At 55.6% G+C, this 21,098-nt stretch overlaps 9 non-coding genes across 9 annotated transcripts; all 9 read left to right on the forward strand.

Moving 5' to 3' along the window:
* Positions 1-1,440: 1,440 nt before the first annotated feature.
* TRNAD-AUC (transfer RNA aspartic acid (anticodon AUC)) lies at positions 1,441-1,512 on the forward strand. Its single transcript has one exon. It is a non-coding gene; the product is annotated as a tRNA-Asp (tRNA).
* Positions 1,513-4,112: 2,600 nt separating this feature from the next.
* TRNAE-CUC (transfer RNA glutamic acid (anticodon CUC)) lies at positions 4,113-4,184 on the forward strand. The gene has a single exon. It is a non-coding gene; the product is annotated as a tRNA-Glu (tRNA).
* Positions 4,185-5,882: 1,698 nt separating this feature from the next.
* TRNAD-GUC (transfer RNA aspartic acid (anticodon GUC)) lies at positions 5,883-5,954 on the forward strand. The gene has a single exon. It is a non-coding gene; the product is annotated as a tRNA-Asp (tRNA).
* A 2,668-nt stretch (positions 5,955-8,622) lies between these two features.
* Positions 8,623-8,694, forward strand: TRNAE-CUC (transfer RNA glutamic acid (anticodon CUC)). The gene has a single exon. It is a non-coding gene; the product is annotated as a tRNA-Glu (tRNA).
* Positions 8,695-10,393: 1,699 nt separating this feature from the next.
* On the forward strand, positions 10,394-10,465 carry TRNAD-GUC (transfer RNA aspartic acid (anticodon GUC)). Its single transcript has one exon. It is a non-coding gene; the product is annotated as a tRNA-Asp (tRNA).
* A 2,695-nt stretch (positions 10,466-13,160) lies between these two features.
* Positions 13,161-13,232, forward strand: TRNAE-CUC (transfer RNA glutamic acid (anticodon CUC)). The gene has a single exon. It is a non-coding gene; the product is annotated as a tRNA-Glu (tRNA).
* Positions 13,233-14,930: 1,698 nt separating this feature from the next.
* TRNAD-GUC (transfer RNA aspartic acid (anticodon GUC)) lies at positions 14,931-15,002 on the forward strand. The gene has a single exon. It is a non-coding gene; the product is annotated as a tRNA-Asp (tRNA).
* A 2,670-nt stretch (positions 15,003-17,672) lies between these two features.
* Positions 17,673-17,744, forward strand: TRNAE-CUC (transfer RNA glutamic acid (anticodon CUC)). The gene has a single exon. It is a non-coding gene; the product is annotated as a tRNA-Glu (tRNA).
* Positions 17,745-19,442: 1,698 nt separating this feature from the next.
* Positions 19,443-19,514, forward strand: TRNAD-GUC (transfer RNA aspartic acid (anticodon GUC)). The gene has a single exon. It is a non-coding gene; the product is annotated as a tRNA-Asp (tRNA).
* Positions 19,515-21,098: the final 1,584 nt, after the last annotated feature.

The raw sequence follows: 21,098 nt of genomic DNA on the forward strand, positions 1-21,098 counted from the left end.
GTTTCTAGGGGTCTCCAGCTCTATGAAGAATCCAGTTTCAAGACAACATTGAAAGGGAGAGATTCGCTTCTGGAGCTTGCTACACTATAGCTTCGGAGATGGCAGCTTGCCAAATTGTTGACAGGCTCGAGCCAATTGTCAGAATGCCAGTATTCTGCGACCCACCTAGTTTGATGGATATCTGCTGGTTGGGTGGAAGGAAGCAAAGAGGAGGTGGGGGCTTATAGTATTAACGTGAAGCCAGATAGGGAGATGGGGAAGAGCAGCATTGGAGGGGGAGAGCAACACGGGCGGGCGGGATACAGCTCACCAAGCCCGGATTTACGCAGGATGGGCGGAGTCCCTCAGTCTCTCTGTCCAGCGGGGGCTCTCTCTTTACCCGTATGGCCAGTCCGGCCCTGGTGCCGTCATGTCTCCCAAAGGGCGTCTCTAGCCCGTCACTCTGGAGTCTGTATCCTCCGGGTGAGGTCTCCTATTCTTCTAGCTAGGGGCTGGAGAGAAGGGAGGTGGTTGGTCTGGGGCGCCAGTCATAGTCGCCCTTGAGAGGCGTTTCTAAGGTAGTTTGTAAGTGTGTCTGGACAGGTTGCTCTAAGGTGCGCAAAGTGATGTCTTAGCATTTGAAAGAAGCATTGAGAAAGGCAGGTGGCCTGTTTGTTTTCCTTTGCTGGCTTTGTGCAGGGAAGGAAAGTCTCCATTGTAGGGTTTGGCGCTTTATGAAGGCCTTGAGCTGCTGTTTAGAGACAGAGTGCTGCCTAGGCGGCTGGGCACGCTGCTCACACCTCATGCCATATAGCGCCTTGTCATCCCTACATCACCGAGCCTTCGATAGCTCAGTTGGTAGAGCGGAGGACTGTAGTGGGGAAGCTGATATCCTTAGGTCGCTGGTTCAAATCCGGCTCGAAGGAATTTTGCAAAGTCTTCACTTTTTTCCTCTGCTTCACAATTCAAAGCGCCTCTTTCTCAGACACTCGCACACCTGGGCTTTTCCTGCCTCCTCTCTTCTCCTTTACAAGCCAGCTTTCTCCTTTGGCGCAGGCGGGCGGGTGGGCGGGTGGGAGGGAGTGTCTCCCTCCCCACTCCCTGTGTGCAGCCCCCGCTGCAATCCTCCAGCATCAGAGAGAGCCAGGGGCCCCTGGGCTGAAGATCCAGGCCGGGGCCGTCAGAAGCAGCCGTGGGAGCTGGTTGCTGTGACTCTGGCATCAGGTGATGCTGCTGAGAGCGCTGCTGAGAGTGTCTGCTAGGAGGTGAGAAGGATCTTGTGAGGCAGGAGTGTGTTTGTGTGTGTATTGTGTGAGGGAGTGTGTGTGTGTTTGTTGAGCCTGTGGGCCCCTGTGTTGGTGTGAAGGAGTTGATAAATGGCACAAATTCATAGCATATGAGGATGGACAGGCGGGTTTTCAGCCACATGAGGAGCGGCTCAGCGAGACCAGGTGCAGCTGTTCCTCGTTAGTATAGTGGTCAGTATCCCCGCCTATCACGCGGGAGACCGGGGTTCAATTCCCCGACGGGGAGGATTCCATCGCATTTGTTAAAGCATGACAACTCTACCTTTATTTAGAATTTCATCTAGAATGTGGCGCTTTCCACTCATGACATCATCTGATTTACTAATGCGGTCTCATAACTTTTACGATCAATCACGGGCAATTTTTAAGTGGGACACTTTTTGCGAAGGATGTCTGCCTTTTCGTTTTAACCTTCTGTGTACTTAATTGAAAAAAGAAACGTGCACGAAGCCTTGTTATTTACATCAAAATCAAAGGACTACATGATCAATCATATGCGTTGAAGCCTGTTGTTTTTTCAAGAGACATAAATGAAATGATGGATCGCGCTCTGAATGAGGAATTATTTTTTATGACATTGAAGCGTTTTATTTATCTTTATTTCGGTCTAATGTTTTAGGGCTTACAGGCACATTGTGAAAGTGAAAGTTCCACTGGCCTGCACGTGCACTCCCCACCATCCTCGTCAGAGATCTTATATTGCCTAGGTCCAGCATGAGTACCAAATTCCTTTCAGGCTATTGCAGTGTATTCTGCTACTTGTAGTTTCTAACACTCTAAACTGAGGGCGAGGGGAGCCAGCATCCAAAGCAACACCCTGGTCTGGGTGAAGCGCTCATGCTCAGATCTGGGCTTACTTGAGAGCTTTGACGAGGCCTTGGACGAGCTGCAGGCATCCCCCAGAAGGTCTGCTGCCCTCCTACAGGGGTCCCTGAGAAGAGGAGCAGACCCCCGCTGGTGCCCTGAGAAGAGGCACTGACCCCCCGCTGGTGCCCTGAGTAGAGGCGCTGACACCCCGCTGGTGCCCTGAGGAGAGGCACTGCCCTCCCTCTGGTGCCCTGAGAGGAGGAGCTGACCCCCGCTGGTGCCCTGAGAAGAGGCGCTTACCTCCTGCTGGTGCCCTGAGTAGAGGCGCTGACCTCCCGCTGGTGCCATGAGAAAAGGGACTGCCCTCCTTTAGGGGTACCTGAGAAGAGGTGCTGATTCCCCGCTAGTGCCCTGAGAAGTGGCGCTGACCTCCAGCTGGTGCCCTGAGAAGAGGCGCTGCCCTCCTGCAAGGGCCCCTGAGAAGAGGCGCTGACCTCCAGCTGGTGCCATGAGAATAGGCGCTGCCCTCCTGCAAGGGCCCCTGAGAAGAGGCGCTGACCCCCCCCGCTAGTGCCCTGAGAAGAGGCGCTGACCTCCAGCTGGTGCCCTGAGAAGAGGCGCTGACCTCCAGCTGGTGCCCTGAGAAGAGGCGCTGCCCTCCTGCAAGGGCCCCTGAGAAGAGGCGCTGACCTCCAGCTGATGCCCTGAGAAGAGGCGCTGCCCTCCTGCAAGGGCCCCTGAGAAGAGGTGCTGACCCCCCCGCTAGTGCCCTGAGAAGAGGCGCTGACCTCCAGCTGGTGCCCTGAGAAGAGGTGCTGACCTCCCGCTGGTGCCCTGAGAAGAGGTGCTGACCTCCCGCTGGTGCCCTAAGAAGAGGCGCTGACCTCCTGCTGGTGCCCTGAGAAGAGGCACTGACCCCCCGCTGGTGCCCTGAGTAGAGGTGCTGACACCCCGCTGGGGCCCTGAGAAGAGGCACTGACCCCCCCCCGCTGGTGCTCTGAGGAGAGGCACTGCCCTCCCTCTGGTGCTCTGAGAGGAGGAGCTGACCCCCGCTGGTGCCCTGAGAAGAGGCGCTTATCTCCTGCTGGTGCCCTGAGTAGAGGCGCTGACCTCCCGCTGGTGCCATGAGAAAAGGGACTGCCCTCCTTCAGGGGTACCTGAGAAGAGGTGCTGATCCCCGCTAGTGCCCTGAGAAGAGGCGCTGACCTCCAGCTGGTGCCCTGAGAAGAGGCGCTGACCTCCCGCTGGTGCCCTGAGAAGAGGCGCTGACCTCCAGCTGGTGCCCTGAGAAGAGGCGCTGCCCTCCTGCAAGGGCCCCTGAGAAGAGGCGCTGACCCCCCGCTAGTGCCCTGAGAAGAGGCACTGACCTCCAGCTGGTGCCCTGAGAAGAGGCGCTGCCCTCCTGCAAAGGCCCCTGAGAAGAGGCGCTGACCCCCCCGCTAGTGCCCTGAGAAGAGGCGCTGACCTCCAGCTGGTGCCCTGAGAAGAGGCGCTGCCCTCCTGCAAGGGCCCCTGAGAAGAGGCGCTGACCCCCCGCTAGTGCCCTGAGAAGAGGTGCTGACCTCCAGCTGGTGCCCTGAGAAGAGGCGCTGACCTCCCGCTGGTGCCCTGAGAAGAGGCGCTGACCTCCCGCTGGTGCCCTGAGAAGAGGAGCTGACCTAGAACAGTGACTGGTATTTTTCTGGATGGTTAATTGGTTCTTGCTGTTTTTGCTCTCCAGTTAGTTGTGTGTTATGAAGGTCCCATGCGTCTTCCAGGGATGGAAACTGTCCCGAGATCTGAGTCTATTTAACGTTCAGTAGATTGCTTTGTTGGGGGTGTGCCTGAAAGCAGTGTTTTTTTTGTGTGTCCCATGATGTTTTCCAAAGTGTAGTAAAGACTAGCTTGCCAGTGTTAGGTTGATGTGTGTGTGTTTTCCTGCTTACTTTAGTTGATGCACAAAACCCTGTGACAGCAGCACAGGCGGCCTCACCCTGGTGGTATGTCTTGGAGCAGGTGCTGCTCCAGAGCACCCAGTGCTCCCTGGTGGTCTAGTGGTTAGGATTCGGCGCTCTCACCGCCGCGGCCCGGGTTCGATTCCCGGTCAGGGAAGGGACTCTTTTTTTCTCCCCACGGTATACTTCTAGTTTTTTTTCATCCTATCTAAACACATTTTTTAAGGTTCTACATCGCAAATCTTTTATTACATACATTTCTTCTTTACTTGACCTGCCACCTGCTAATAACAACGTCACCTTTCAGGCACACAGACAAAACACTGATAGAAAACTGAATGCTGGTCATCAAAGCTTGTTCTTCACAAAGGATGGGTTACCGCTTGGAAGAAGCACTGGCAAATCCAGGAGGCCTGTTTCTAGGGGTCTCCAGCTCTATGAAGAATCCAGTTTCAAGACAACATTGAAAGGGAGAGATTCGCTTCTGGAGCTTGCTACACTATAGCTTCGGAGATGGCAGCTTGCCAAATTGTTGACAGGCTCGAGCCAATTGTCAGAATGCCAGTATTCTGCGACCCACCTAGTTTGATGGATATCTGCTGGTTGGGTGGAAGGAAGCAAAGAGGAGGTGGGGACTTATAGTATTAACGTGAAGCCAGATAGGGAGATGGGGAAGAGCAGCATTGGAGGGGGAGAGCAACACGGGCGGGCGGGATACTGCTCACCAAGCCCGGATTTACGCAGGATGGGCGGAGTCCCTCAGTCTCTCTGTCCAGCGGGGGCTCTCTCTTTACCCGTATGGCCAGTCCGGCCCTGGTGCCGTCATGTCTCCCAAAGGGCGTCTCTAGCCCGTCACTCTGGAGTCTGTATCCTCCGGGTGAGGTCTCCTATTCTTCTAGCTAGGGGCTGGAGAGAAGGGAGGTGGTTGGTCTGGGGCGCCAGTCATAGTCGCCCTTGAGAGGCGTTTCTAAGGTAGTTTGTAAGTGTGTCTGGACAGGTTGCTCTAAGGTGCGCAAAGTGATGTCTTAGCATTTGAAAGAAGCATTGAGAAAGGCAGGTGGCCTGTTTGTTTTCCTTTGCTGGCTTTGTGCAGGGAAGGAAAGTCTCCATTGTAGGGTTTGGCGCTTTATGAAGGCCTTGAGCTGCTGTTTAGAGACAGAGTGCTGCCTAGGCGGCTGGGCACGCTGCTCACACCTCATGCCATATAGCGCCTTGTCATCCCTACATCACCGAGCCTTCGATAGCTCAGTTGGTAGAGCGGAGGACTGTAGTGGGGAAGCTGATATCCTTAGGTCGCTGGTTCAAATCCGGCTCGAAGGAATTTTGCAAAGTCTTCACTTTTTTCCTCTGCTTCACAATTCAAAGCGCCTCTTTCTCAGACACTCGCACACCTGGGCTTTTCCTGCCTCCTCTCTTCTCCTTTACAAGCCAGCTTTCTCCTTTGGCGCAGGCGGGCGGGTGGGCGGGTGGGAGGGAGCGTCTCCCTCCCCACTCCCTGTGTGCAGCCCCCGCTGCAATCCTCCAGCATCAGAGAGAGCCAGGGGCCCCTGGGCTGAAGATCCAGGCCGGGGCCGTCAGAAGCAGCCGTGGGAGCTGGTTGCTGTGACTCTGGCATCAGGTGATGCTGCTGAGAGCGCTGCTGAGAGTGTCTGCTAGGAGGTGAGAAGGATCTTGTGAGGCAGGAGTGTGTTTGTGTGTGTATTGTGTGAGGGAGTGTGTGTGTGTTTATTGAGCCTGTGGGCCCCTGTGTTGGTGTGAAGGAGTTGATAAATGGCACAAATTCATAGCATATGAGGATGGACAGGCGGGTTTTCAGCCACATGAGGAGCGGCTCAGCGAGACCAGGTGCAGCTGTTCCTCGTTAGTATAGTGGTCAGTATCCCCGCCTGTCACGCGGGAGACCGGGGTTCAATTCCCCGACGGGGAGGATTCCATTGCATTTTTTAAAGCATGACAACTCTACCTTTATTTAGAATTTCATCTAGAATGTGGCGCTTTCCACTCATGACATCATCTGATTTACTAATGCGGTCTCATAACTTTTACGATCAATCACGGGCAATTTTTAAGTGGGACACTTTTTGCGAAGGATGTCTGCCTTTTCGTTTTAACCTTCTGTGTACTTAATTGAAAAAAAAAACGTGCACGAAGCCTTGTTATTTACATCAAAATCAAATGACTACATGATCAATCATATGCGTTGAAGCCTGTTGTTTTTTCAAGAGACATAAATGAAATGATGGATCGCGCTCTGAATGAGGAATTATTTTTTATGACGTTGAAGCGTTTTATTTATCTTTGTTTCGGTCTAATGTTTTAGGGCTTACAGGCACATTGTGAAAGTGAAAGTTCCACTGGCCTGCACGTGCACTCCCCACCATCCTCGTCAGAGATCTTATATTGCCTAGGTCCAGCATGAGTACCAAATTCCTTTCAGGCTATTGCAGTGTATTCTGCTACTTGTAGTTTCTAACACTCTAAACTGAGGGCGAGGGGAGCCAGCATCCAAAGCAACACCCTGGTCTGGGTGAAGCGCTCATGCTCAGATCTGGGCTTACTTGAGAGCTTTGACGAGGCCTTGGACGAGCTGCAGGCATCCCCCAGAAGGTCTGCTGCCCTCCTACAGGGGTCCCTGAGAAGAGGAGCAGACCCCCGCTGGTGCCCTGAGAAGAGGCACTGACCCCCCGCTGGTGCCCTGAGTAGAGGCGCTGACACCCCGCTGGTGCCCTGAGGAGAGGCACTGCCCTCCCTCTGGTGCCCTGAGAGGAGGAGCTGACCCCCGCTGGTGCCCTGAGAAGAGGCGCTTACCTCCTGCTGGTGCCCTGAGTAGAGGCGCTGACCTCCCGCTGGTGCCATGAGAAAAGGGACTGCCCTCCTTCAGGGGTACCTGAGAAGAGGTGCTGATTCCCCGCTAGTGCCCTGAGAAGTGGCGCTGACCTCCAGCTGGTGCCCTGAGAAGAGGCGCTGCCCTCCTGCAAGGGCCCCTGAGAAGAGGCGCTGACCTCCAGCTGGTGCCATGAGAATAGGCGCTGCCCTCCTGCAAGGGCCTCTGAGAAGAGGCGCTGACCCCCCCCGCTAGTGCCCTGAGAAGAGGCGCTGACCTCCAGCTGGTGCCCTGAGAAGAGGCGCTGACCTCCAGCTGGTGCCCTGAGAAGAGGCGCTGCCCTCCTGCAAGGGCCCCTGAGAAGAGGCGCTGACCTCCAGCTGATGCCCTGAGAAGAGGCGCTGCCCTCCTGCAAGGGCCCCTGAGAAGAGGTGCTGACCCCCCCGCTAGTGCCCTGAGAAGAGGCGCTGACCTCCAGCTGGTGCCCTGAGAAGAGGTGCTGACCTCCCGCTGGTGCCCTGAGAAGAGGTGCTGACCTCCCGCTGGTGCCCTAAGAAGAGGCGCTGACCTCCTGCTGGTGCCCTGAGAAGAGGCACTGACCCCCCGCTGGTGCCCTGAGTAGAGGTGCTGACACCCCGCTGGGGCCCTGAGAAGAGGCACTGACCCCCCCCCCCCCGCTGGTGCTCTGAGGAGAGGCACTGCCCTCCCTCTGGTGCTCTGAGAGGAGGAGCTGACCCCCGCTGGTGCCCTGAGAAGAGGCGCTTATCTCCTGCTGGTGCCCTGAGTAGAGGCGCTGACCTCCCGCTGGTGCCATGAGAAAAGGGACTGCCCTCCTTCAGGGGTACCTGAGAAGAGGTGCTGATCCCCGCTAGTGCCCTGAGAAGAGGCGCTGACCTCCAGCTGGTGCCCTGAGAAGAGGCGCTGACCTCCCGCTGGTGCCCTGAGAAGAGGCGCTGACCTCCAGCTGGTGCCCTGAGAAGAGGCGCTGACCTCCCGCTGGTGCCCTGAGAAGAGGCGCTGACCTCCAGCTGGTGCCCTGAGAAGAGGCGCTGCCCTCCTGCAAGGGCCCCTGAGAAGAGGCGCTGACCCCCCGCTAGTGCCCTGAGAAGAGGCACTGACCTCCAGCTGGTGCCCTGAGAAGAGGCGCTGCCCTCCTGCAAAGGCCCCTGAGAAGAGGCGCTGACCCCCCCGCTAGTGCCCTGAGAAGAGGCGCTGACCTCCAGCTGGTGCCCTGAGAAGAGGCGCTGCCCTCCTGCAAGGGCCCCTGAGAAGAGGCGCTGACCCCCCTCTAGTGCCCTGAGAAGAGGTGCTGACCTCCAGCTGGTGCCCTGAGAAGAGGCGCTGACCTCCCGCTGGTGCCCTGAGAAGAGGCGCTGACCTCCCGCTGGTGCCCTGAGAAGAGGAGCTGACCTAGAACAGTGACTGGTATTTTTCTGGATGGTTAATTGGTTCTTGCTGTTTTTGCTCTCCAGTTAGTTGTGTGTTATGAAGGTCCCATGCGTCTTCCAGGGATGGAAACTGTCCCGAGATCTGAGTCTATTTAACGTTCAGTAGATTGCTTTGTTGGGGGTGTGCCTGAAAGCAGTGTTTTTTTTGTGTGTCCCATGATGTTTTCCAAAGTGTAGTAAAGACTAGCTTGCCAGTGTTAGGTTGATGTGTGTGTGTTTTCCTGCTTACTTTAGTTGATGCACAAAACCCTGTGACAGCAGCACAGGCGGCCTCACCCTGGTGGTATGTCTTGGAGCAGGTGCTGCTCCAGAGCACCCAGTGCTCCCTGGTGGTCTAGTGGTTAGGATTCGGCGCTCTCACCGCCGCGGCCCGGGTTCGATTCCCGGCCAGGGAAGGGGACTTTTTTTTTCTCCCCACGGTATACTTCTAGTTTTTTTTCATCCTATCTAAACACATTTTTTAAGGTTTTACATCGCAAATCTTTTATTACATACATTTCTTCTTTACTTGACCTGCCACCTGCTAATAACAACGTCACCTTTCAGGCACACAGACAAAACACTGATAGAAAACTGAATGCTGGTCATCAAAGCTTGTTCTTCACAAAGGATGGGTTACCGCTTGGAAGAAGCACTGGCAAATCCAGGAGGCCTGTTTCTAGGGGTCTCCAGCTCTATGAAGAATCCAGTTTCAAGACAACATTGAAAGGGAGAGATTCGCTTCTGGAGCTTGCTACACTATAGCTTCGGAGATGGCAGCTTGCCAAATTGTTGACAGGCTCGAGCCAATTGTCAGAATGCCAGTATTCTGCGACCCACCTAGTTTGATGGATATCTGCTGGTTGGGTGGAAGGAAGCAAAGAGGAGGTGGGGGCTTATAGTATTAACGTGAAGCCAGATAGGGAGATGGGGAAGAGCAGCATTGGAGGGGGAGAGCAACACGGGCGGGCGGGATACAGCTCACCAAGCCCGGATTTACGCAGGATGGGCGGAGTCCCTCAGTCTCTCTGTCCAGCGGGGGCTCTCTCTTTACCCGTATGGCCAGTCCGGCCCTGGTGCCGTCATGTCTCCCAAAGGGCGTCTCTAGCCCGTCACTCTGGAGTCTGTATCCTCCGGGTGAGGTCTCCTATTCTTCTAGCTAGGGGCTGGAGAGAAGGGAGGTGGTTGGTCTGGGGCGCCAGTCATAGTCGCCCTTGAGAGGCGTTTCTAAGGTAGTTTGTAAGTGTGTCTGGACAGGTTGCTCTAAGGTGCGCAAAGTGATGTCTTAGCATTTGAAAGAAGCATTGAGAAAGGCAGGTGGCCTGTTTGTTTTCCTTTGCTGGCTTTGTGCAGGGAAGGAAAGTCTCCATTGTAGGGTTTGGCGCTTTATGAAGGCCTTGAGCTGCTGTTTAGAGACAGAGTGCTGCCTAGGCGGCTGGGCACGCTGCTCACACCTCATGCCATATAGCGCCTTGTCATCCCTACATCACCGAGCCTTCGATAGCTCAGTTGGTAGAGCGGAGGACTGTAGTGGGGAAGCTGATATCCTTAGGTCGCTGGTTCAAATCCGGCTCGAAGGAATTTTGCAAAGTCTTCACTTTTTTCCTCTGCTTCACAATTCAAAGCGCCTCTTTCTCAGACACTCGCACACCTGGGCTTTTCCTGCCTCCTCTCTTCTCCTTTACAAGCCAGCTTTCTCCTTTGGCGCAGGCGGGCGGGTGGGCGGGTGGGAGGGAGTGTCTCCCTCCCCACTCCCTGTGTGCAGCCCCCGCTGCAATCCTCCAGCATCAGAGAGAGCCAGGGGCCCCTGGGCTGAAGATCCAGGCCGGGGCCGTCAGAAGCAGCCGTGGGAGCTGGTTGCTGTGACTCTGGCATCAGGTGATGCTGCTGAGAGCGCTGCTGAGAGTGTCTGCTAGGAGGTGAGAAGGATCTTGTGAGGCAGGAGTGTGTTTGTGTGTGTATTGTGTGAGGGAGTGTGTGTGTGTTTATTGAGCCTGTGGGCCCCTGTGTTGGTGTGAAGGAGTTGATAAATGGCACAAATTCGTAGCATATGAGGATGGACAGGAGGGTTTTCAGCCACATAAGGAGCGGCTCAGCGAGACCAGGTGCAGCTGTTCCTCGTTAGTATAGTGGTCAGTATCCCCGCCTGTCACGCGGGAGACCGGGGTTCAATTCCCCGACGGGGAGGATTCCATCGCATTTTTTAAAGCATGACAACTCTACCTTTATTTAGAATTTCATCTAGAATGTGGCGCTTTCCACTCATGACATCATCTGATTTACTAATGCGGTCTCATAACTTTTACGATCAATCACGGGCAATTTTTAAGTGAGACACTTTTTGCGAAGGATGTCTGCCTTTTCGTTTTAAGCTTCTGTGTACTTAATTGAAAAAAGAAACGTGCACGAAGCCTTGTTATTTACATCAAAATCAAAGGACTACATGATCAATCATATGCGTTGAAGCCTGTTGTTTTTTCAAGAGACATAAATGAAATGATGGATCGCGCTCTGAATGAGGAATTATTTTTTATGACGTTGAAGCGTTTTATTTATCTTTGTTTCGGTCTAATGTTTTAGGGCCTACAGGCACATTGTGAAAGTGAAAGTTCCACTGGCCTGCACGTGCACTCCCCACCATCCTCGTCAGAGATCTTATATTGCCTAGGTCCAGCATGAGTACCAAATTCCTTTCAGGCTATTGCAGTGTATTCTGCTACTTGTAGTTTCTAACACTCTAAACTGAGGGCGAGGGGAGCCAGCATCCAAAGCAACACCCTGGTCTGGGTGAAGCGCTCATGCTCAGATCTGGGCTTACTTGAGAGCTTTGACGAGGCCTTGGACGAGCTGCAGGCATCCCCCAGAAGGTCTGCTGCCCTCCTACAGGGGTCCCTGAGAAGAGGAGCAGACCCCCGCTGGTGCCCTGAGAAGAGGCACTGACCCCCCGCTGGTGCCCTGAGTAGAGGCGCTGACACCCCGCTGGTGCCCTGAGGAGAGGCACTACCCTCCCTCTGGTGCCCTGAGAGGAGGAGCTGACCCCCGCTGGTGCCCTGAGAAGAGGCACTGACACCCCGCTGGTGCCCTGAGGAGAGGCACTGCCCTCCCTCTGGTGCCCTGAGAGGAGGAGCTGACCCCCGCTGGTGCCCTGAGAAGAGGCGCTTACCTCCTGCTGGTGCCCTGAGTAGAGGCGCTGACCTCCCGCTGGTGCCATGAGAAAAGGGACTGCCCTCCTTCAGGGGTACCTGAGAAGAGGTGCTGATTCCCCGCTAGTGCCCTGAGAAGTGGCGCTGACCTCCAGCTGGTGCCCTGAGAAGAGGCGCTGCCCTCCTGCAAGGGCCCCTGAGAAGAGGCGCTGACCTCCAGCTGGTGCCATGAGAATAGGCGCTGCCCTCCTGCAAGGGCCCCTGAGAAGAGTCGCTGACCCCCCCCGCTAGTGCCCTGAGAAGAGGCGCTGACCTCCAGCTGGTGCCCTGAGAAGAGGCGCTGACCTCCAGCTGGTGCCCTGAGAAGAGGCGCTGCCCTCCTGCAAAGGCCCCTGAGAAGAGGCGCTGACCTCCAGCTGGTGCCCTGAGAAGAGGCGCTGCCCTCCTGCAAGGGCCCCTGAGAAGAGGCGCTGACCCCCCCGCTAGTGCCCTGAGAAGAGGTGCTGACCTCCAGCTGGTGCCCTGAGAAGAGGTGCTGACCTCCCGCTGGTGCCCTGAGAAGAGGTGCTGACCTCCCGCTGGTGCCCTGAGAAGAGGCGCTGACCTCCTGCTGGTGTCCTGAGAAGAGGCACTGACCCCCCGCTGGTGCCCTGAGTAGAGGTGCTGACACCCCGCTGGGGCCCTGAGAAGAGGCACTGACCCCCCCCCGCTGGTGCTCTGAGGAGAGGCACTGCCCTCCCTCTGGTGCTCTGAGAGGAGGAGCTGACCCCCGCTGGTGCCCTGAGAAGAGGCGCTTACCTCCTGCTGGTGCCCTGAGTAGAGGCGCTGACCTCCCGCTGGTGCCATGAGAAAAGGGACTGCCCTCCTTCAGGGGTACCTGAGAAGAGGTGCTGATCCCCGCTAGTGCCCTGAGAAGAGGCGCTGACCTCCAGCTGGTGCCCTGAGAAGAGGCGCTGACCTCCCGCTGGTGCCCTGAGAAGAGGCGCTGACCTCCAGCTGGTGCCCTGAGAAGAGGCGCTGCCCTCCTGCAAGGGCCCCTGAGAAGAGGCGCTGACCCCCCGCTAGTGCCCTGAGAAGAGGCACTGACCTCCAGCTGGTGCCCTGAGAAGAGGCGCTGCCCTCCTGCAAAGGCCCCTGAGAAGAGGCGCTGACCCCCCCGCTAGTGCCCTGAGAAGAGGCGCTGACCTCCAGCTGGTGCCCTGAGAAGAGGCGCTGCCCTCCTGCAAGGGCCCCTGAGAAGAGGCGCTGACCCCCCGCTAGTGCCCTGAGAAGAGGTGCTGACCTCCAGCTGGTGCCCTGAGAAGAGGCGCTGACCTCCCGCTGGTGCCCTGAGAAGAGGCGCTGACCTCCCGCTGGTGCCCTGAGAAGAGGAGCTGACCTAGAACAGTGACTGGTATTTTTCTGGATGGTTAATTGGTTCTTGCTGTTTTTGCTCTCCAGTTAGTTGTGTGTTATGAAGGTCCCATGCGTCTTCCAGGGATGGAAACTGTCCCGAGATCTGAGTCTATTTAACGTTCAGTAGATTGCTTTGTTGGGGGTGTGCCTGAAAGCAGTGTTTTTTTTGTGTGTCCCATGATGTTTTCCAAAGTGTAGTAAAGACTAGCTTGCCAGTGTTAGGTTGATGTGTGTGTGTTTTCCTGCTTACTTTAGTTGATGCACAAAACCCTGTGACAGCAGCACAGGCGGCCTCACCCTGGTGGTATGTCTTGGAGCAGGTGCTGCTCCAGAGCACCCAGTGCTCCCTGGTGATCTAGTGGTTAGGATTCGGCGCTCTCACCGCCGCGGCCCGGGTTCGATTCCCGGTCAGGGAAGGGACTCTTTTTTTCTCCCCACGGTATACTTCTAGTTTTTTTTCATCCTATCTAAACACATTTTTTAAGGTTCTACATCGCAAATCTTTTATTACATACATTTCTTCTTTACTTGACCTGCCACCTGCTAATAACAACGTCACCTTTCAGGCACACAGACAAAACACTGATAGAAAACTGAATGCTGGTCATCAAAGCTTGTTCTTCACAAAGGATGGGTTACCGCTTGGAAGAAGCACTGGCAAATCCAGGAGGCCTGTTTCTAGGGGTCTCCAGCTCTATGAAGAATCCAGTTTCAAGACAACATTGAAAGGGAGAGATTCGCTTCTGGAGCTTGCTACACTATAGCTTCGGAGATGGCAGCTTGCCAAATTGTTGACAGGCTCGAGCCAATTGTCAGAATGCCAGTATTCTGCGACCCACCTAGTTTGATGGATATCTGCTGGTTGGGTGGAAGGAAGCAAAGAGGAGGTGGGGACTTATAGTATTAACGTGAAGCCAGATAGGGAGATGGGGAAGAGCAGCATTGGAGGGGGAGAGCAACACGGGCGGGCGGGATACTGCTCACCAAGCCCGGATTTACGCAGGATGGGCGGAGTCCCTCAGTCTCTCTGTCCAGCGGGGGCTCTCTCTTTACCCGTATGGCCAGTCCGGCCCTGGTGCCGTCATGTCTCCCAAAGGGCGTCTCTAGCCCGTCACTCTGGAGTCTGTATCCTCCGGGTGAGGTCTCCTATTCTTCTAGCTAGGGGCTGGAGAGAAGGGAGGTGGTTGGTCTGGGGCGCCAGTCATAGTCGCCCTTGAGAGGCGTTTCTAAGGTAGTTTGTAAGTGTGTCTGGACAGGTTGCTCTAAGGTGCGCAAAGTGATGTCTTAGCATTTGAAAGAAGCATTGAGAAAGGCAGGTGGCCTGTTTGTTTTCCTTTGCTGGCTTTGTGCAGGGAAGGAAAGTCTCCATTGTAGGGTTTGGCGCTTTATGAAGGCCTTGAGCTGCTGTTTAGAGACAGAGTGCTGCCTAGGCGGCTGGGCACGCTGCTCACACCTCATGCCATATAGCGCCTTGTCATCCCTACATCACCGAGCCTTCGATAGCTCAGTTGGTAGAGCGGAGGACTGTAGTGGGGAAGCTGATATCCTTAGGTCGCTGGTTCAAATCCGGCTCGAAGGAATTTTGCAAAGTCTTCACTTTTTTCCTCTGCTTCACAATTCAAAGCGCCTCTTTCTCAGACACTCGCACACCTGGGCTTTTCCTGCCTCCTCTCTTCTCCTTTACAAGCCAGCTTTCTCCTTTGGCGCAGGCGGGCGGGTGGGCGGGTGGGAGGGAGCGTCTCCCTCCCCACTCCCTGTGTGCAGCCCCCGCTGCAATCCTCCAGCATCAGAGAGAGCCAGGGGCCCCTGGGCTGAAGATCCAGGCCGGGGCCGTCAGAAGCAGCCGTGGGAGCTGGTTGCTGTGACTCTGGCATCAGGTGATGCTGCTGAGAGCGCTGCTGAGAGTGTCTGCTAGGAGGTGAGAAGGATCTTGTGAGGCAGGAGTGTGTTTGTGTGTGTATTGTGTGAGGGAGTGTGTGTGTGTTTATTGAGCCTGTGGGCCCCTGTGTTGGTGTGAAGGAGTTGATAAATGGCACAAATTCATAGCATATGAGGATGGACAGGCGGGTTTTCAGCCACATGAGGAGCGGCTCAGCGAGACCAGGTGCAGCTGTTCCTCGTTAGTATAGTGGTCAGTATCCCCGCCTGTCACGCGGGAGACCGGGGTTCAATTCCCCGACGGGGAGGATTCCATCGCATTTTTTAAAGCATGACAACTCTACCTTTATTTAGAATTTCATCTAGAATGTGGCGCTTTCCACTCATGACATCATCTGATTTACTAATGCGGTCTCATAACTTTTACGATCAATCACGGGCAATTTTTAAGTGGGACACTTTTTGCGAAGGATGTCTGCCTTTTCGTTTTAACCTTCTGTGTACTTAATTGAAAAAAGAAACGTGCACGAAGCCTTGTTATTTACATCAAAATCAAATGACTACATGATCAATCATATGCGTTGAAGCCTGTTGTTTTTTCAAGAGACATAAATGAAATGATGGATCGCGCTCTGAATGAGGAATTATTTTTTATGACGTTGAAGCGTTTTATTTATCTTTGTTTCGGTCTAATGTTTTAGGGCTTACAGGCACATTGTGAAAGTGAAAGTTCCACTGGCCTGCACGTGCACTCCCCACCATCCTCGTCAGAGATCTTATATTGCCTAGGTCCAGCATGAGTACCAAATTCCTTTCAGGCTATTGCAGTGTATTCTGCTACTTGTAGTTTCTAACACTCTAAACTGAGGGCGAGGGGAGCCAGCATCCAAAGCAACACCCTGGTCTGGGTGAAGCGCTCATGCTCAGATCTGGGCTTACTTGAGAGCTTTGACGAGGCCTTGGACGAGCTGCAGGCATCCCCCAGAAGGTCTGCTGCCCTCCTACAGGGGTCCCTGAGAAGAGGAGCAGACCCCCGCTGGTGCCCTGAGAAGAGGCACTGACCCCCCGCTGGTGCCCTGAGTAGAGGCGCTGACACCCCGCTGGTGCCCTGAGGAGAGGCACTGCCCTCCCTCTGGTGCCCTGAGAGGAGGAGCTGACCCCCGCTGGTGCCCTGAGAAGAGGCGCTTACCTCCTGCTGGTGCCCTGAGTAGAGGCGCTGACCTCCCGCTGGTGCCATGAGAAAAGGGACTGCCCTCCTTCAGGGGTACCTGAGAAGAGGTGCTGATTCCCCGCTAGTGCCCTGAGAAGTGGCGCTGACCTCCAGCTGGTGCCCTGAGAAGAGGCGCTGCCCTCCTGCAAGGGCCCCTGAGAAGAGGCGCTGACCTCCAGCTGGTGCCATGAGAATAGGCGCTGCCCTCCTGCAAGGGCCCCTGAGAAGAGGCGCTGACCCCCCCCGCTAGTGCCCTGAGAAGAGGCGCTGACCTCCAGCTGGTGCCCTGAGAAGAGGCGCTGACCTCCAGCTGGTGCCCTGAGAAGAGGCGCTGCCCTCCTGCAAGGGCCCCTGAGAAGAGGCGCTGACCTCCAGCTGATGCCCTGAGAAGAGGCGCTGCCCTCCTGCAAGGGCCCCTGAGAAGAGGTGCTGACCCCCCCGCTAGTGCCCTGAGAAGAGGCGCTGACCTCCAGCTGGTGCCCTGAGAAGAGGTGCTGACCTCCCGCTGGTGCCCTGAGAAGAGGTGCTGACCTCCCGCTGGTGCCCTAAGAAGAGGCGCTGACCTCCTGCTGGTGCCCTGAGAAGAGGCACTGACCCCCCGCTGGTGCCCTGAGTAGAGGTGCTGACACCCCGCTGGGGCCCTGAGAAGAGGCACTGACCCCCCCCCCCCCCGCTGGTGCTCTGAGGAGAGGCACTGCCCTCCCTCTGGTGCTCTGAGAGGAGGAGCTGACCCCCGCTGGTGCCCTGAGAAGAGGCGCTTATCTCCTGCTGGTGCCCTGAGTAGAGGCGCTGACCTCCCGCTGGTGCCATGAGAAAAGGGACTGCCCTCCTTCAGGGGTACCTGAGAAGAGGTGCTGATCCCCGCTAGTGCCCTGAGAAGAGGCGCTGACCTCCAGCTGGTGCCCTGAGAAGAGGCGCTGACCTCCCGCTGGTGCCCTGAGAAGAGGCGCTGACCTCCAGCTGGTGCCCTGAGAAGAGGCGCTGACCTCCCGCTGGTGCCCTGAGAAGAGGCGCTGACCTCCAGCTGGTGCCCTGAGAAGAGGCGCTGCCCTCCTGCAAGGGCCCCTGAGAAGAGGCGCTGACCCCCCGCTAGTGCCCTGAGAAGAGGCACTGACCTCCAGCTGGTGCCCTGAGAAGAGGCGCTGCCCTCCTGCAAAGGCCCCTGAGAAGAGGCGCTGACCCCCCCGCTAGTGCCCTGAGAAGAGGCGCTGACCTCCAGCTGGTGCCCTGAGAAGAGGCGCTGCCCTCCTGCAAGGGCCCCTGAGAAGAGGCGCTGACCCCCCGCTAGTGCCCTGAGAAGAGGTGCTGACCTCCAGCTGGTGCCCTGAGAAGAGGCGCTGACCTCCCGCTGGTGCCCTGAGAAGAGGCGCTGACCTCCCGCTGGTGCCCTGAGAAGAGGAGCTGACCTAGAACAGTGACTGGTATTTTTCTGGATGGTTAATTGGTTCTTGCTGTTTTTGCTCTCCAGTTAGTTGTGTGTTATGAAGGTCCCATGCGTCTTCCAGGGATGGAAACTGTCCCGAGATCTGAGTCTATTTAACGTTCAGTAGATTGCTTTGTTGGGGGTGTGCCTGAAAGCAGTGTATTTTTTTGTGTGTCCCATGATGTTTTCCAAAGTGTAGTAAAGACTAGCTTGCCAGTGTTAGGTTGATGTGTGTGTGTTTTCCTGCTTACTTTAGTTGATGCACAAAACCCTGTGACAGCAGCACAGGCGGCCTCACCCTGGTGGTATGTCTTGGAGCAGGTGCTGCTCCAGAGCACCCAGTGCTCCCTGGTGGTCTAGTGGTTAGGATTCGGCGCTCTCACCGCCGCGGCCCGGGTTCGATTCCCGGTCAGGGAAGGGACTCTTTTTTTCTCCCCACGGTATACTTCTAGTTTTTTTTCATCCTATCTAAACACATTTTTTAAGGTTTTACATCGCAAATCTTTTATTACATACATTTCTTCTTTACTTGACCTGCCACCTGCTAATAACAACGTCACCTTTCAGGCACACAGACAAAACACTGATAGAAAACTGAATGCTGGTCATCAAAGCTTGTTCTTCACAAAGGATGGGTTACCGCTTGGAAGAAGCACTGGCAAATCCAGGAGGCCTGTTTCTAGGGGTCTCCAGCTCTATGAAGAATCCAGTTTCAAGACAACATTGAAAGGGAGAGATTCGCTTCTGGAGCTTGCTACACTATAGCTTCGGAGATGGCAGCTTACCAAATTGTTGACAGGCTCGAGCCAATTGTCAGAATGCCAGTATTCTGCGACCCACCTAGTTTGATGGATATCTGCTGGTTGGGTGGAAGGAAGCAAAGAGGAGGTGGGGGCTTATAGTATTAACGTGAAGCCAGATAGGGAGATGGGGAAGAGCAGCATTGGAGGGGGAGAGCAACACGGGCGGGCGGGATACTGCTCACCAAGCCCGGATTTACGCAGGATGGGCGGAGTCCCTCAGTCTCTCTGTCCAGCGGGGGCTCTCTCTTTACCCGTATGGCCAGTCCGGCCCTGGTGCCGTCATGTCTCCCAAAGGGCGTCTCTAGCCCGTCACTCTGGAGTCTGTATCCTCCGGGTGAGGTCTCCTATTCTTCTAGCTAGGGGCTGGAGAGAAGGGAGGTGGTTGGTCTGGGGCGCCAGTCATAGTCGCCCTTGAGAGGCGTTTCTAAGGTAGTTTGTAAGTGTGTCTGGACAGGTTGCTCTAAGGTGCGCAAAGTGATGTCTTAGCATTTGAAAGAAGCATTGAGAAAGGCAGGTGGCCTGTTTGTTTTCCTTTGCTGGCTTTGTGCAGGGAAGGAAAGTCTCCATTGTAGGGTTTGGCGCTTTATGAAGGCCTTGAGCTGCTGTTTAGAGACAGAGTGCTGCCTAGGCGGCTGGGCACGCTGCTCACACCTCATGCCATATAGCGCCTTGTCATCCCTACATCACCGAGCCTTCGATAGCTCAGTTGGTAGAGCGGAGGACTGTAGTGGGGAAGCAGACATCCTTAGGTCGCTGGTTCAAATCCGGCTCGAAGGAATTTTGCAAAGTCTTCACTTTTTTCCTCTGCTTCACAATTCAAAGCGCCTCTTTCTCAGACACTCGCACACCTGGGCTTTTCCTGCCTCCTCTCTTCTCCTTTACAAGCCAGCTTTCTCCTTTGGCGCAGGCGGGCGGGTGGGCGGGTGGGAGGGAGCGTCTCCCTCCCCACTCCCTGTGTGCAGCCCCCGCTGCAATCCTCCAGCATCAGAGAGAGCCAGGGGCCCCTGGGCTGAAGATCCAGGCCGGGGCCGTCAGAAGCAGCCGTGGGAGCTGGTTGCTGTGACTCTGGCATCAGGTGATGCTGCTGAGAGCGCTGCTGAGAGTGTCTGCTAGGAGGTGAGAAGGATCTTGTGAGGCAGGAGTGTGTTTGTGTGTGTATTGTGTGAGGGAGTGTGTGTGTGTTTATTGAGCCTGTGGGCCCCTGTGTTGGTGTGAAGGAGTTGATAAATGGCACAAATTCGTAGCATATGAGGATGGACAGGAGGGTTTTCAGCCACATAAGGAGCGGCTCAGCGAGACCAGGTGCAGCTGTTCCTCGTTAGTATAGTGGTCAGTATCCCCGCCTGTCACGCGGGAGACCGGGGTTCAATTCCCCGACGGGGAGGATTCCATCGCATTTTTTAAAGCATGACAACTCTACCTTTATTTAGAATTTCATCTAGAATGTGGCGCTTTCCACTCATGACATCATCTGATTTACTAATGCGGTCTCATAACTTTTACGATCAATCACGGGCAATTTTTAAGTGAGACACTTTTTGCGAAGGATGTCTGCCTTTTCGTTTTAAGCTTCTGTGTACTTAATTGAAAAAAGAAACGTGCACGAAGCCTTGTTATTTACATCAAAATCAAAGGACTACATGATCAATCATATGCGTTGAAGCCTGTTGTTTTTTCAAGAGACATAAATGAAATGATGGATCGCGCTCTGAATGAGGAATTATTTTTTATGACGTTGAAGCGTTTTATTTATCTTTGTTTCGGTCTAATGTTTTAGGGCCTACAGGCACATTGTGAAAGTGAAAGTTCCACTGGCCTGCACGTGCACTCCCCACCATCCTCGTCAGAGATCTTATATTGCCTAGGTCCAGCATGAGTACCAAATTCCTTTCAGGCTATTGCAGTGTATTCTGCTACTTGTAGTTTCTAACACTCTAAACTGAGGGCGAGGGGAGCCAGCATCCAAAGCAACACCCTGGTCTGGGTGAAGCGCTCATGCTCAGATCTGGGCTTACTTGAGAGCTTTGACGAGGCCTTGGACGAGCTGCAGGCATCCCCCAGAAGGTCTGCTGCCCTCCTACAGGGGTCCCTGAGAAGAGGAGCAGACCCCCGCTGGTGCCCTGAGAAGAGGCACTGACCCCCCGCTGGTGCCCTGAGTAGAGGCGCTGACACCCCGCTGGTGCCCTGAGGAGAGGCACTACCCTCCCTCTGGTGCCCTGAGAGGAGGAGCTGACCCCCGCTGGTGCCCTGAGAAGAGGCACTGACACCCCGCTGGTGCCCTGAGGAGAGGCACTGCCCTCCCTCTGGTGCCCTGAGAGGAGGAGCTGACCCCCGCTGGTGCCCTGAGAAGAGGCGCTTACCTCCTGCTGGTGCCCTGAGTAGAGGCGCTGACCTCCCGCTGGTGCCATGAGAAAAGGGACTGCCCTCCTTCAGGGGTACCTGAGAAGAGGTGCTGATTCCCCGCTAGTGCCCTGAGAAGTGGCGCTGACCTCCAGCTGGTGCCCTGAGAAGAGGCGCTGCCCTCCTGCAAGGGCCCCTGAGAAGAGGCGCTGACCTCCAGCTGGTGCCATGAGAATAGGCGCTGCCCTCCTGCAAGGGCCCCTGAGAAGAGTCGCTGACCCCCCCCGCTAGTGCCCTGAGAAGAGGCGCTGACCTCCAGCTGGTGCCCTGAGAAGAGGCGCTGACCTCCAGCTGGTGCCCTGAGAAGAGGCGCTGCCCTCCTGCAAAGGCCCCTGAGAAGAGGCGCTGACCTCCAGCTGGTGCCCTGAGAAGAGGCGCTGCCCTCCTGCAAGGGCCCCTGAGAAGAGGCGCTGACCCCCCCGCTAGTGCCCTGAGAAGAGGTGCTGACCTCCAGCTGGTGCCCTGAGAAGAGGTGCTGACCTCCCGCTGGTGCCCTGAGAAGAGGTGCTGACCTCCCGCTGGTGCCCTGAGAAGAGGCGCTGACCTCCTGCTGGTGTCCTGAGAAGAG

This window comes from Triturus cristatus, chromosome 4_1, assembly GCF_964204655.1.
Source record: "Triturus cristatus chromosome 4_1, aTriCri1.1, whole genome shotgun sequence".
Taxonomy (NCBI): domain Eukaryota; kingdom Metazoa; phylum Chordata; class Amphibia; order Caudata; family Salamandridae; genus Triturus; species Triturus cristatus.